Raw genomic sequence first — 15,719 nt, 5'->3', positions numbered from 1 at the left:
GAGGCCTAGTCAATTCTCTTTTGTCATGCTCATAAATATATGGTCAGCTAATTGGGTTAGAGTGTCTCGAATCTACCAGACTGACAAAAGCCACTGCTGGGGAGAGATTCTAGTGTACAGAAACAACACTGGGACTAATTGATAAATCCAGATGGGGGAGGGAACAGGAAATACAAATGCAAAGAATATGCATGTATAGATGGGTAAAAAGTGCTCTCTTTGATCTGGCATGTTTGTGAGGAGAATGATAAGCTGGCCTGGTCTCACAAATGATGTGTTCTGCAGCTCATATTATATCCAGTATTGTTTTGTATCCATGTAATCCTTATCATCTGCAGTGTACATAGTGTGAAACAGCAAATCGACAAATGGAGTGGGTTGGTTGTTCGCAGCTTTAGCCAGGTGTTGGGTATCACTGCAGTGTGAGGTCTGCATTGTGGGATTTATCTCCTAGATTAGGATTGGTCCCCACAAAGCTTGTGACTGCTGCAGCTTTTAACAGCTCCTGTGAGAACCTGCTACTCTCACAGGTAGCCAGGCGAGGTGAAACATATTGCCTTTTAATGCCAGAGCAGCGGAGAGGCAGGGAGATGGGGCATGAAGGAGACAGAAACCATACACTCCTGAAGCAGCATGTTAGCACCTTCCCAGGAGAGCTCTCATTCAGAGAAATGATTAAACCAGCTAGAACTGACAAACACTATGATGCACATACATTCATTACATACAGACATTCACTTTCTGCTTCTTTGTACATATGACAGTGCACGGAAAAAAATTAATCTGAGATTTATGGTAAAATTCTGGCAGTTGTGGTTGCCAGAACATTACCGTAAATAATATAGTAGCAACATTTGAGGTTTTACAGATTTAACTTAAATTTACAGTAAAACAAACATATTTTATTAACTCATATGTTAATAAACCAACCTATTGAAGTACTAATATCTGTTCTGTACCACTGTAATACGCTGACTATCTATCTATCTATCTATCTATGGACCCAGATTTGAGCTAGATACGTCTTTAGATACAATTGCTCCATTGTTTTGCTATTAATATTTTGTGACAAGTACAAACTATCTGAAAATTATTGAGACAAAACATTAAATATTTTTACAATTTAGAACTTCAAATTAGTAATGTGCTTATTGCATTATCAACTAAGAAAGTACGGTGAAAATGCGACAAGATGTTTGGATAATTGACTGTCAGTACAAGGTTTTGTTTTCATTGTTTCACATACATTCCCCCGGTTTCACAGACAAGGCTTAAGCTAGTCCCAGACTAAAATGCACGATTGAGCTGTCTTAACTGAAAATATCTTGCTCCGACATATCTTAAAATATGTCAGTGTCATTGTTCTGTGACAAGATGCACACCTGTAATGTTTTCTTCAGTGGCATTTTTGTAAAAGTTGCTTAAATATCTTAATTTAACTAAGGCCTAGTCCTGCTTTAAGATAAGCCCCGTTTGTGAAACCGGGCCATTATGTGCTATATTTGATGTCTTAAACAGCACAGAAAGAACAGATGAAGCAAATTACATTTCATCTTGTTTTTATGTTTTTCTATGTTTGCCACAGCATCTGAGGTGGCCTGATGGGTTGTTTTGATTGTGATTCTTACCTTTCTCTTAATTTGAACGATTCATCAGCCCTACAAGATGAGAGGTCAATGTGGACCAGACAACAACTCTAGGCCCTCTCAGTGTGAAGACCACCCACATACATTACACTCCAAACCCCTGGTGCAATTACACAAAGGTCACTACAGATTAGTCAATTACTAAAGACATAGCTTTAATATGTTGTTTTCACATGAAAAAGTGCGCATGAGGGCAGTCGACAAGATTCAATTAAAGCAATCAGACAAAGGGAGAAATAAAAAGGAAGTAAAACTTGATCATACCTGATCAAATCAACAGATTATTCAATATGCTACGATAGTGAAAACAAACTTATGTCCAGAGTTACAAGGAATAAAAATCATTATAATACATATTAGAATTATTTTATGAAGTCTATATATATTTAGCCAACATTCAGACACAATTCTGAGAAAGTATTGCAGCTGTTCACAATTTATAGAGCTCCTGAAACATCAATCACACAATTAAATAAATCAACAAATACAGTTTATAATGTTGACCAATTATGTTTTAGGATTCTACCGTTTAAACGCCTATAAGCCCGCATAACGTGTCTTTCCTATGAAGAAACACATCAGCACCAAACCTGTGCTATTTTAGCGCCTAAACTGCAGACATGTTTGTCCTGGTTACGAGGGTCTCTCCTCCTCCCCCTGCCGCCCGCTGTGCTTCGGCTATTCTCGGCTGTGTCCGCCAGAGGGCGCTCGGGCTCCGATGTCAACTCGCGCCATTTCGATTGTGGAAAATACCACCAGATGGCGGTTTAGGCTTGCTGCTCTTCTGAAAGGCGCGGTTCCTTCTCCCGGTCCAATTTTCAATTAATAAATCCATATTTAGCTAAACTTTTATCGAATTCCGAATAGCGGGAACGCCGACCTTTGCGACCATGAGTATCCCAGGTGAGTTGTATGCGTTTTTGTGCTGTGTGAAGGGTAGCGGGTCTGGAGATTAAAGATGGAGGACAGCGGGGCTGGTGGGGGATGGGCGGCTTCTCCTCTGCTCTCGCACTGACTGCGTCTCCTCAGGCCAGATCCACACACCCGCAGCCGGGCTTTAGCGGCTCGTCCGCGGCTCCGTGAGCTCAGACGGCTCGGTCATGAAGAAAAGGCTCGTTTTCTTAATGTAGAAGCGTAATTGAGCTCATAAGTGTCTGCAGAGCTGCATCGGTTTTGTCGCAGATTTTGAGCTGCACTCATGATCTAATGATCAGTTTATGGCAAACACTGATTGCTGCAGGCTTGAATAGATGCTGGTTTGTTTCTCTAGGGTTTTTTTCTTATGACATAATGAAGGTGCCGTTATTTAATCTGTCAAAGCCAGGAAATTATTTCAGACATGTCAACAACAGGTTTAAAATGTAATCTGGTGAGCGTTAGTAATGATAACATGATTAATCCCAGTGTAAGAGATGGTGAGGAGAGAAGAAGGAGCCAGACAGGTGTAATACTGTTGCTATAATAGAGGAATATGTGATAGACTTCAGTGGGTAAATGTGTGTGTGTGTGTGTGTGTGTGTGTGTGAGAGAGAGAGAGAGTGAGGGGGGAGGGGTTGAGTTTTCACCTTTGTTTTCATCTGTACTTTCTCAGACTGAAGGAAGATCACACTAGTAGTGAAATTTAACAGTCAGGCCACACTTCACTTGTGTTAATGGTATTTTTCTGTTTGACTCAGACAGGTTTTCAGCAAATCAACTCGGGTTAAACTAGAAAGGCAACTTAATCCTAAGAAACGATTACAATTGTTTTTATTAACTGAAATAAAGTTAAAAGAAAAATATTGGATGAAAAACTTGACGATTTTAGAGGAGCAAAAAAAAGTAACAACAAGCATGTAAAATTTCTAAAACTTAAACTAAAATAAATTGAAAACTGAAAATATAAAAATAAAAGCCAATTAAAATATTTATATATATACTATATGCTTAACCAATACTATAATTTTAGACTTATTAAAATCTTTAAAATTGCAAAATTATGGAAATTAATAACATCTTAACACATTGAAAAGTTAAAAGTTTTAAAAATGAACCGAAAAATCACGGAAATTAATAAAATGATAAAAAAAAAAACATTGAAAACTCGTGGAAAAATATTTTCTAGTAATGTTCAGCTTTTGATTTTTTTGGCTTTTTGATTGCAGTACAATGATTCAAAACATCCTGTAATTGTGAACAACTGAATTGTTTTGTCAGAAGGTGCGGGAAGTGTTATTCTGAAAGGGTTTTTGTTTTTAGACTTGTAAATACAAATTTAACTGAAAATGCAACTGAGCTGATTTGACAATAATATAGCATGCTACTGTTGAAACATTTATTGGTGTTCATTTTAAAAAAGCGAAATAAATGAACATAAATAGCCTTTGAACCTTTAAATGGTTATTTCTTCATTACAGGCACTTTTAGAAAATAAACTATTAAAACACTTTTCAGTTTATTTATTTACAGTGATTTAGCTTTGAAACCTCATTGTCTTGTGATCATCAAAAACATCAACTTGTGTTTGTATTCTTAGATTTAGACAGGCCTGGACAGATTTTTGTCAGTTACTTGTGACTTAATTTCTGGTTATTCTTATGTTCGTCATACTTTTTTTTAATATGCATTAAATCACACAAATTGTATGCTGTAATCGCCGGACTAAAATCTTATAGCTGGCTTCTCTTCAGTCTTAAATGTCAGTATTGTAATATTGCTGTAATGTTGCAGAAGTGTGTCCCACATAGTGTTGCACTTTGAGACGAGCAGCGGTCAGGAAAACCACTAGCTGACTTTTTCTTAAATTTAGATTAATCTTTGTTATAGCCGTTTTGTTGTTTTGTTAGCATTAGTGACATATTCCGCAGCACGTATAGGCTGCTGTCCCTTTAAATCCGACTGCATGGATCCAGTATCATGATACACATCCGATTTCTTTCTCAGGTGTTTACATTCATTTAAAACATAACCGACTGCGTTTACGAGAATGATCGTCGAGACGGGTACTATTGACATAATTCTGTGTGTATGTGTCTGTTCAAACATAAGGAGGAGATGCGAAAGACGAATCAACTCTGTCTGAAACGCGTCTCTCTGTGTGCGCGCACTTTGCACGCAGAACTGAAGAGGCGCTGTGCGAGATGCGGCTTGTGCGCGTGCTTCAGGTGTGAGTCAGACAGCAAGACGAGACGGCAAAGAGTTGTTTTCTGCAACTTACTGCACTTAATAACTCTTTTTAACATCAAGCAATTCTCTGCTATATGCGTCGAACTAAAACTCTCCTTTTGCAACGTTTTGATTTAAGTAGCCTATTATTAAATTGATAATGATATTGCACGCCGTTGCGATATGCATATTGCGATATTTACATTTGCGATATTTCGATAATTTCGTTATATCGTGCAGCCCTAGTTTATAGCTAATATAGCATGCAAAAATTCTAAATAAGTCCCAGCTTCTTTGCAGCAGTACTTGAGATTTCACCAGATCCACAAGATCGCATTGTGTCTATATATGCTGAAGGATTAGTGTACATATGGGCTTTTTATCATGCAAAATGATAAACACGAAATTTGCATGACCTAAAATAGAGTTTATTTTGAATGGCTTTTGTGTTCATTCTCTTGGCACGGAACAGCAGATTGTTTGCTAGCAGTTAATCAAAGTCTTTCTCAGACCTGAGGCCAAAGTCTGTCTAATAAAAAGAGTGAACAAGTTGAAAGGTTCGGTCTGATGATACAAATGTCATATTAATAAACGAAAGAGGCTGTTTTGCTATTGAAGTACTATCTTCTTTGATTTATTTTTTATCAGTCTCTTCAGCATGAGGGAGTTTTAGTAATAGTTGGCTGATTGAGCTACAAAACCAGGTGTTTTAAACAAACATTGCAAAACTCATATCAAGTCAAATATCTGCAGCTCTATTTTGACACTTTTTTTTTTTTGTACCCAACTTGGCCTTCCATTATTGAACTTTATCAATCTCAGTTTTTGATGCATGTTTTTGGACTGCCAAAAGATGAAATTTTTATGCAAAATTAGTGCAAAAATGATTTTCTAAAGTTAACTAAAAATGCAACTGAGCCGATTTGACAATAATATAGCGTGTTGAAATATTTATTGGTTTTCATTTTAAAAAAGTGAAATAAATAAACGTAAACAGCCTATTTCATCTGTGAATGGATATTTCTTCAGCTACGGGCACTTTTAGAAAATAAACTCTTTTAAAACACACTTTTCACATTCTCAGTTGTTTATTTATTTTGTGTAATAACAATTTCTAACAGTGAACACACATGAAATATTACAGGAAAGTTCTACTTTTGTCACCAGTGTCACTTCTCGCAGTGCCATTTCCTCCACATCTCAAGCAGTACATTAGGTGTAATAACATACTGTGGTGGAAATGACATTGTAAATTTCATATTTCATCTCTCCTTGGTAAATGAGTTCACTGGGGAAAAGTAGTTGATTACGGTGGGGAAAAGAAACTGATAGAAGTCATAATTTGTGTACGAATTGATATCAGTTTTGCTAAATAAATGTAGAAAAGCTAGCCTATATGTTTATTTTACTCTTTAATTAGATACATGTAACGTAATAATTTTTATAATGGCTTTTTAGTGTATATCTTTATAGGATTTCCATAATCTAGAAAGAAAGTTTGGGTACAGAACCATGGTTAAATATTGATATTTATACATTACATTTTTTTATAAAGGTATGGTAAAATGTTTCCATGATAGTTTAATAATACCATCATATAACAAAAAGGAAAAAGTTGAATATTAGTTTTAATAATGTTCAACCACTGGGTTATAAAAGCAGCTATAACTGAAGAAGCACCTGCGTGTTGCCAGTAACTGTGCTCTTCCCGTCAGCTGTGGCTCTGTACCAGATCTGTGAGATTACCAATTATTTCACCTGACATCTGACATGACTGCTCCGATACGTCTGACAGTACGGATATCGTGATTATCTTCCTCGCCGGAGATACCCTCAAAACAGACGTGAATGGGGCCTTTGTGTTCATTGAAAGAACGTGATTGAAGCTTGTTAAAGTGCAGCAGCTCTGAGAGTAAGACGGCTCCATGCTGTGTCTCTCCTCCCTCTCCTGCAGTCTCCATTTTGTGAGCGCCTGCAGCGGGGCCATGACTGCTGCCGCAGTGACACCAACACAAAAGCACTCTGCCTGTCCCATTCAGATGCATGTGACCGGCGCAGACTCACTGCTGTGAGGAAGGATGAATGTGCTTTTGTTGTTGTTTAGGTTGCTGTTTGTAAAGGATTTAATGGTCAAGAGTGTTATCTTCTGGTGAGAAACATTGCTAGCCTCTAGTGAAACTCCCAGTGGATCTGTCTCATCATTTATTACTGTAGTTTCTCTCACATTCAGCACCAGCTGCTGGTCTGTGTGTGTTAGAGAATAGGGAATGTCTTTGTCAGTCTTCAGGACCTGCTCTTTTTTACAGTTAATGTGTTTAATGTCTCTGCTGAACAAACCCTGCAGAATAAAAGCAGGAAGCCAGCACAATGACATGCCTAAAAGCTGCAGCTGCATTCACACACCACACCTAGAAAAGTGATTCTACATGAGTCAACAGTCTGCCTTTGTTTATCAGGTTCAATGTGCATTAAATGTACTTTATTTTTGTTAATTGTGACAAGATTTTGTAGGCATTGGTATTAGCAGGGACCTGGCGATAATGTTATTTTGATTTCTGGACCACATTTAATAGTGTTTTTTTTTTTAATTGTTAAACTGATTTTGCAATCTCTCTGTCATAAACATTGGACTTTGGTATTTTGCGCAATTGTTGTAAGTCTAGATTTTGGACTGATAGATATAGGCCCAATCCCAATTCTATTTTATACCCCTTCCCCTACCCCTCCGCCTACCACTTCCCCTTGTCCCTTGAAACAGAGTGTCAAGGGGTAGGGGTGAAAATATTCCCCTAAGAATTGGGACACCACTACTATGCCGTCACATGTCATATACGTCGTCTAGCTCCTACAATACACGCACCTATACTGCTGTGCTGGTGTGCAATAGAGCCTTCAATGACCGTTCTATATTAATGCACTGCCTACTGACACACACACACACACATATATATATATATCGGAGATTGCGCAGCTCACACATCCAGGAGAAAAGAAACTTGTCAATGCTACCCCACGACTTTTATTAATAACAGTTTAAATACTGAATCGCTACATTATATTTTCCAGCAACAAGAGGATAAAATCGCAGTTTTTTTTAAAGTAAACTCACTCTAAAAAGAGAAACGCGCATATACGCAACTTTCATCTCTCTCTCTCTCGCTCTCGAATTGGCAATATTTGAGAAAAGGGTTTAGCGATTTATAATTATTGGGGGGACTAGCCCCCCTCAATGTCTATGGTGGTTATCGCCCTGATCAGACATGAAAATATGTTGTGGCACTATCGTCCAGGCTGTAATGATATGACGTTAGTTAGCAAATATTAGTGATTTTTTGCAAACATTTCTTTGAATAACATGACCGTAAATATGAACTCATGATTGAATGTAACATAAAACAAATTATTACTTTTCGTTAAAGTCTTTATTAATGCCAAAAATGCTTACATTAATGTGTCTTTTTGTTCACTCGGGAAGCCATGTTGCCCCTGATGCCGGTTTACGCTGAGATAATTCATAACCCTTTGTTTGAAATTTGGTCCCGAAAAATCTTCGTTTGAAGGGCTGTCTGGCCCTTCCCCTACCCCTACCCCTCCAACCAAAAGAGAATTGAGACACCCCTACCCCTTCACGTGAACGCGTGAAACGGAGGGATAGGGGAAAGGGGAAGGGCTAAGGGTTAGAATTGGGATTGGGCCATAGTGTGACCTAATGTAGGGCTGCACGATTAATCGAATGCGATTTTCATGCGCATTTTGTTAGTAAAGCCAGTTCTGTAATCAGCAGTATTTACTACTCAGCAGCATTTACTACACAGAGCCGTAGTTCACTGACAATATCACAGGCGATATTATTGCGTGGTTATGAAATCGAAGAAGTCGTTCGCGATTATGACAGCTGTTTGCATAGCTTCTCGGTGAACTACGGCTCTGTGTAGTAAATGCTACTCCATCTGAAAGCATGTGAAAATACCACATTTAATAACATATTTTTACTCCAAACTCACTTCATAACGTCAGTCGAGTGTTTGAAATGAATCCTTCTGTGAGATGATGTGGCTTCTTACACAGAATAAGGCACGCAACATATTTCATAGCATTCTAAGCAGTGATAAAGGCATTGCATTATAAATATACTTTATTTTAATGAAAATTATAATAATAACTCAGATAAACCATATATTGTCAAAATCGTGTGTTTATTAGTCACGTTGAATCAATAAAAGCAGTTCTTTAAACTGCTATAAAAAAACGCAATAATAGCAATCTTCTGTTTATCCAGCTACCGCTATAGGCATTTCCTGGGTTGCTTCTGCGAGGCGTATTTGGAGTTTCAGCGCGAGAGCACCCTCTGGCCTTTGGATGGAGATTTACTGCTGATCACAGAACCGTGCTTCACTGAAAGATACGCATGACAATCTCAGCTTCTGTCGAATTTCCATTTCGATTTATCGTGCAGCCCTAGCCTAATGCTACACTATGTTTTGCCTTCTCACATACTTGCACTGAATGATGGTAAATTGTTTTTCCCTCCAACATTTGTCGTTATCTCTGGATATTTAATTTAATTATATGTATTTGCTCTATTTTTAGACTAAAATCATTTTTACACCTTTGTCATCATCTAATGCTCACTTAAAGGTGATCTGTAAAAACACTTGTAATTTAATAACTCTGTTGAATGTATACTGTAAACATTTAGCAATATCCCAAAATTAATATCCTCTACATTATAATTTTGGTTTTAGTGCTTTATTACACACTGAGAGGTTTTACTGCCTGTGAGCTTTTGCTCATGCTGGGCTGTAGTATTGTTTAGCAGACAGTAATGATGGAAGATTATAGCGAGCCCAGCGTTCAAGGTTAATCCTGACTTCCCATCAGTGGAGAAAGATCCCTGAAGATTAATGGCTTCTCACGTCCCCCGGGTCAGTCATCTGCTGTTTGGAGCACCTCATCTCATTAGTGTGCAGTTAAAGCCTTATGCTTTAAACGGTGTATTGTGTCTGTGAGATTTAGCTGTTACACAGAGGGGCTGCTACAGACAGTGTGCTTTTATAGATACATAGTGCTGTTAAACACTTAAAAATGTATGAATGTTAATGCATTAGACTTGAAAAGGCTTCTGCAAACAAACAGTGCTAGATATTTTCTTAGAACAATCTTCACTCTGAACCAGTTGCATTCAAATATTCCTCCTTCTCCACCTTATGTGTATAAATCAGCATGCCAAATGAGTAATATATCTGAATAAACAATATTCCTAAAACAGTAGCTGACCTGCTGCTTCCATCAAGATTATGAAATGCACACTTTATATCCCGTGAAGTCAAGGAAAATTGTGCGGGACAATAAAACGGCTGATGTTGTAGATCACACAACAGTGCCAACATGACAGATGTAATATCTGTGGATTGTATTCATGAGGTCTCACTAGACTATGAATTCAGTATTAGCCTGCTTCAGATCCCAGATATTGGTAACAGGATATGATGTCACACTCTAGAGCTCCAATATTGGATTAATAATGAATTTAATAATAATAATAATGTCATCATATTGTTCAAATGTAGTACTTTTCTGCAAAACTGCAAACCATAAAACTTTGTGTTGAGCCTGGAAGTCACGTTTGACGTGACGCTTTGACGTTTACATTTAGATTTTAGCTTTTGGCCTGAAAAGTATTAAAAATGAAAAATTAAATAAAATGACATGAATATATTAAGTCAGCCATTGTATGAAGACATTGATTGCCTGCTATACAGTTAATATGTCTGGATTGGTTATGTCTAGTAATAGACGGACACATTGAACACTTACAGGTTATTATAGTAATACTAATAATAAAACTTATAATAAAATGACAAAAAAACGCACAACAAAATCCTAATACTTTAAAATCAAAATGAAACATTCCAAAATAAATGTTTTAAATACTAGTGGTATTTGAATGATGCTAAAATAAAAGTGATACTGAGCTGGCAGGCTATTTTACTCTTTTGCTTTTGCAGTATTATTGACCATAAAGAAGCCCTACTGGTCAACCACCAGTAGCATCATTTCAACTCTTGCTGGTTCCAATTTTCATCTTATTCCCACATCCTGTCGGGTCGGATGCTTCTTTTTGTGCACTTCAGACTGTGATTCTTAAAATGCCTCTCTGCTCAGCCGTCATCCCCTCACCTGCCATTCCTCTCCCGCAGGTGAGTGGCCTCTTTGTGGCAGACGTCTCAGAACCGCGCTCGTGATGATGGCTTGCCTCAAAAAATTCCTTTTGTTAACACTGCACTCGGCTGGTTATGTGCAGACAAAGGCTTTTACTTCATCACGTTCCGTATGTTCTGTACGCTCCGGGCTCTTTCCCATGGACAAGACTGAGGGTCCTGAAATATGTGAGATTCAAGGAGAGCAGATGGAATTACAGACTGTGGTGAACAAATCAACAGAAAACTCAAGCTACTGACCTACACAGATCTGGTTTCAGTTATGTGTTGTGTCATGTAATGTAATTCTCCTGCTCTGTAAGGCAGAATGTGTCCACTTATCCAGTCAGTCGTATCGTGAGTTTGGAAGAAAATAGTGCTTTATGCAACTGCACCTTTTTACATGTATAACCTCAAAATCAGATGCTGCCATTATCTTGTTTTCCTCCCTACGCAGAACAGATGGCAATTTTAGTAGTCAAGAAAATAAGCGTAATTTATGTGCCACTAGCTCATTTCAAATCTGTTTTAGCATGCTTTATAAATACCCATAATTGTTTTCATTTCTTTATTTTGTTTGGTAATGGTGGACTAATAGATTACAAGAGAGTCTTTGATCTGTACATCATGTCACAGTCAAGGAAAACGGAAAAGCCTTAATGTAATCACAAGGCTTTGAAGCCATCCACATTTCTCCTCAGAGACATCTGTTTCTGTATCCCAGCATGTCTTTTCACCCTCTTATTCTGCCCTGTGTCACATTAAAAGGCGATCAGCTTAGCCTGCTCAGCAGTCTTCCATCACCCTCCATTGATTTACTCTTAATAGAGTTTATGCCCTTGACTGAATGGAGGTAGAGTCGTTCAGCTAATGCCTTTACATTTTGAACGTCTCTGCAATAACTAGATAATTTCAAAGTGCCTGCTGATGCTTTTTTTTCCTTTGGTGAAAAAAGTATGTTTGTTAAAGTCAGCATGAAACAATTTTACTTCTGTAATTTGATGTAACTCTGAGTGAACCAGGTATTCAACTGTATTCTTCATTTTTATTAAAGACTATAAAGATAAAATCTCTTTTCTAAAAAATAACCAAGAGCATGCATGAAGAAAGTAGTTGATTTTATGTTGATTTCTGAAGGCAGAAGCATATAACTAATAAAATCTCACAGTGTTTTAACCTACAATTAATCCAGATGAATAATTTGGGGTAGATGTCACAGCAGGTCATCCATCCTGTTCTTTAGCTCTTCTGATGTTCTGTTGGCCTTCATTCCATTGTTTTCTTTAGGAGTGGATGTTTTAAATCCAGTGCAAGTATTCACAAGTACACCTTTTGATAATTTACCAGCTGTCTGAAACTGCACAGAAAACTGCTCAATAAATCAAGCAATATATGAATTGGTAAATATGTTCTGCCTTCAGTTTTTTCCCCCCCAAAAAGAATATAGCTATAGTAATATAGCTTCAAAATGTTTTCTGTTGTATCCCCATTTTTCTTTAATGACAGCAGCATTGGAAATGCATGAACTCCTCAAAAGAGCATGTTGTGTCTCAAAAGTAGCAAGAACATCTGACTGTCTGTACAAAGAGTCATATCATCAATATCACTCATTTTATTCAATAAATAACCTAGAAATAATTCAGAATTGTAAAAATCTCTCTCTCTCTCTCTCTTTACGGTTTTCAAAATCCTTAAAGTCTTCTACTTCCAGACTTGAATTCATTTTTTTAATCCCAGTTTTTCAATGTGATCTCAGACTTTTAGACTATATATTATATAGTTTATAGATATAGGTTTGCCTGTAGTTGTGGTCTTTGGAATCTGGGTCATGTTAGTCCAGTCATCTTTATCTTCTCATGCAGTGCAGCCTTGATGTACAGCTGTATAATGTTTAAATGTCATGGATTCGCTGTGAAAAGCATTAGAAAAAGCCAGTGTCCTTGAGCGATCCACCTCCTCAAACACTGTAGTTGGAGTGTACGGTTTGACCTGAGCTATTGAATGAACTTCTCCATCTGGGTGCATTGAATTACATTTAAGTTGACTGTAAGTGAATGTTATTTTATTAAAAGCCCTGCTCATGTAATCTTAAAGTAATTCTTTCTGTATCGGTCAATATTTGTGAAAGCCCGCCTACTGTCTCTCACATGTGTGTTGTTTGTGGCTGGTGGATTACTAGCGCCGTTTTGTGTGTGTGTGTGTGTGTGTGCGCATGTGTGAGTGAGAGGTTTAGGAGTAGTTGCCAGGGATGTGAACGTGCTCCACGCATGCGTGTGTTGCTTTTACTGTAAAGCACTTAACATGCATGACATGTATTCCAGAAGGCAGGCGTTACCATGGCAACCCTTGTAGGTCATAAGCTGCAGGTTTGATTTGATTGGCTGAATGAAGCGAGTGCACACGGGAGAGATCAGTTGGCATGCAGGACTGTTTAACTACAGGATGTCCTTTTGGATCCGCTCTACCAATCTGATTTCTCTCTTCAGCTATTTTATCTTTAGAAGCACTAAGAATTGCTCTGGCGTTCTGTATTAAAACATGCTCCGTGTTTGATATTTAGTTTGAGGATTGGGATTGACTTTGATATGTCTGAACTGAACTTTAGTACTGGATGGTGTTATGGTTTGTGTGTTTGTATAAAGTCAGATTAAAATCATACTCTTGACTTTTTATGTCTGTGAGTTACTTGCATTTTTCACCTCATCATAATAGGGGTGGGTGACATGACCAAAATGTTATATCATGATATGAGTCATTTATTTCACAGTAACAGTATAGGCCAGTATCACAACATGATACTTTCATCATTTTTTTTGATAATCCAGTTAATTAAATACAGTTGAAATGTACTTGAAACTTGAGCAGGCCTATGTATACTTGAGTACTCATATTCATAACATACGCTACAGTTTAAACGTTTTGAGTCAGTAAGATAAAAAAAAAAATTCATACTTTTATTCACCAAGGGTACATAAAATTGATCGAAAGTGACAGTAGTAAAGACTTTTACATTGTTACATAAGATTTATATTTTAAATAAACTTTCTATTCATCAAAGATGAAAAAAAAAAAATGTAATCACAGTTTCCACAAAAATATTAAACAGCACAACTGTTTTCAACATTGATAATAAGAAAAAATGTTTATGGTGCAACAAATCAGTATTTTAGAATAATTTCTTAAGGATCTTGTGACACTGAAGACTGAAGTAATGACTGCTGAAAACTCAGCTTTGTCATCACAATAAATTACATTTTCAAATATATTCAAACAGAAAACAGATGTCTGATAGATGTATTTTAATAACAGTTCACGTTAGTACTGTTTTTACTGTATTTTTGTTCAAATGAATGTGGCCTTGGTGAGCATAATTTTTTCAAAAACATTAAAAAAAATCTTACTGACCAAACTTTTGAAAGGTAGTATATATTATTACTAGGGGTGGAACGGTTCAACTTACTCACGGTTCGGTTTGTATCACGGTTTTAGAGTCACGGTTTCGGTATGGTTCGGTATGTGCTATGTTTAGGCAAAAACTATACTGTCAAATAAAAATAAAGAAAATAAGAATAATCTATCTAACTACAAGCAACAGCACAAATAAATACAATAGAGTAAAGATGCAAATAAAATAAACAGTGATTTCCCGTTTTTTTTAGGTAGGTCTAACATTAGTTTTTAGGTCCTACAGAAATTGAATAAAGTAATGAAATGTAAAACAGCATTGCATATTTGACTGTATATGCAAGATATATTAAAGATTAATCTATATTAAAGTTACAAAAGCTATTCAATCAAGAGCAGTGAGTGATTTCTTTGTTGTTGCTGTTTGATTAATATTAAGAAAGTGCTGTCACTTTAAGAGAATGCACTGATCCAGTACACTGATACTGTACGTTCAGCCGGCTATTATGTCTGCTATAGGATACTTACCAAGACGGGTATTTTAACATAATTTTTGTATGAACTTGTCTATTTAAACACAATACTTCAGAGAGAGCTTAATATTTGCGCGCGTTCTGAGGCGCGGGTTTGCGCACTTCGGATGAGCACACGCACAAATCTTCTCACTGCGCGCGAGCTCGCGTCCTCTGGCCCTTAAAGGTCCCATATTTTACACCTTTCTGGAGTTTTATTTTAGGTTTTGATGTCCTTAAGAATATATATTTGCGTTTATAAGTACCAAAAACCATCTCAGTATATTTTTACAGCTCCTTTCTCAGGAGCTCTGCTGAGAAGAGGTCGATTTTGGCCTGTCTAATTAATATTCATGAGCCTCTCTTCTGATTGGCCTGTTGTTTTCTGAGTGACGCATAGCCAGGCCAACCACAGGTAGCTAGGGTCAGCCGACGTCACAGCGCTAGCTGGAGGCAGCAAAACAAAGGGGAAACTGGAGGCGGCCCATTCAAACCAGCGCAGATTCGGCTACATAAGGAGCTTAAAATATCATCTTGTTGTGATGTTGGGTGCCAGAATCGACGTAATACAGCCTCAAATTAGAAATTTGATCGCATATCTGCTGCCACTGCCAGACAAAAAAACGACGAGAGCTGTGGTTAAACGCGATAAAACGAGCAGATTGGACAGAAACGCAGCGCACACTTCTTATCAGAAAAGGTTAAATAAAGTATTGTCTTTTGTTGTTATGGGCGCGTCTACAGATTTCTTGCCATATGTCTATGTTTCTTGCATCTTACGATTATGTCGTGTATGAAATAATGTCTGTGTG

General features: G+C 37.3%; 1 pseudogene; it reads left to right on the top strand.

Moving 5' to 3' along the window:
* Positions 1 to 2,142: 2,142 nt before the first annotated feature.
* The window catches only part of LOC107550610 (cohesin subunit SA-1-like), a 59,116-nt pseudogene continuing 45,539 nt past the window's right edge, over positions 2,143 to 15,719 (top strand).

This window comes from Sinocyclocheilus grahami, unplaced genomic scaffold (genome assembly GCF_001515645.1).
Source record: "Sinocyclocheilus grahami isolate Dianchi unplaced genomic scaffold, SAMN03320097.WGS_v1.1 scaffold402.1, whole genome shotgun sequence".
NCBI classification, from domain to species: Eukaryota; Metazoa; Chordata; class Actinopteri; order Cypriniformes; family Cyprinidae; genus Sinocyclocheilus; species Sinocyclocheilus grahami.
Note: the sequence above shows the minus strand (reverse complement) of the source record. Positions and strands in the feature narration are given on the sequence as shown.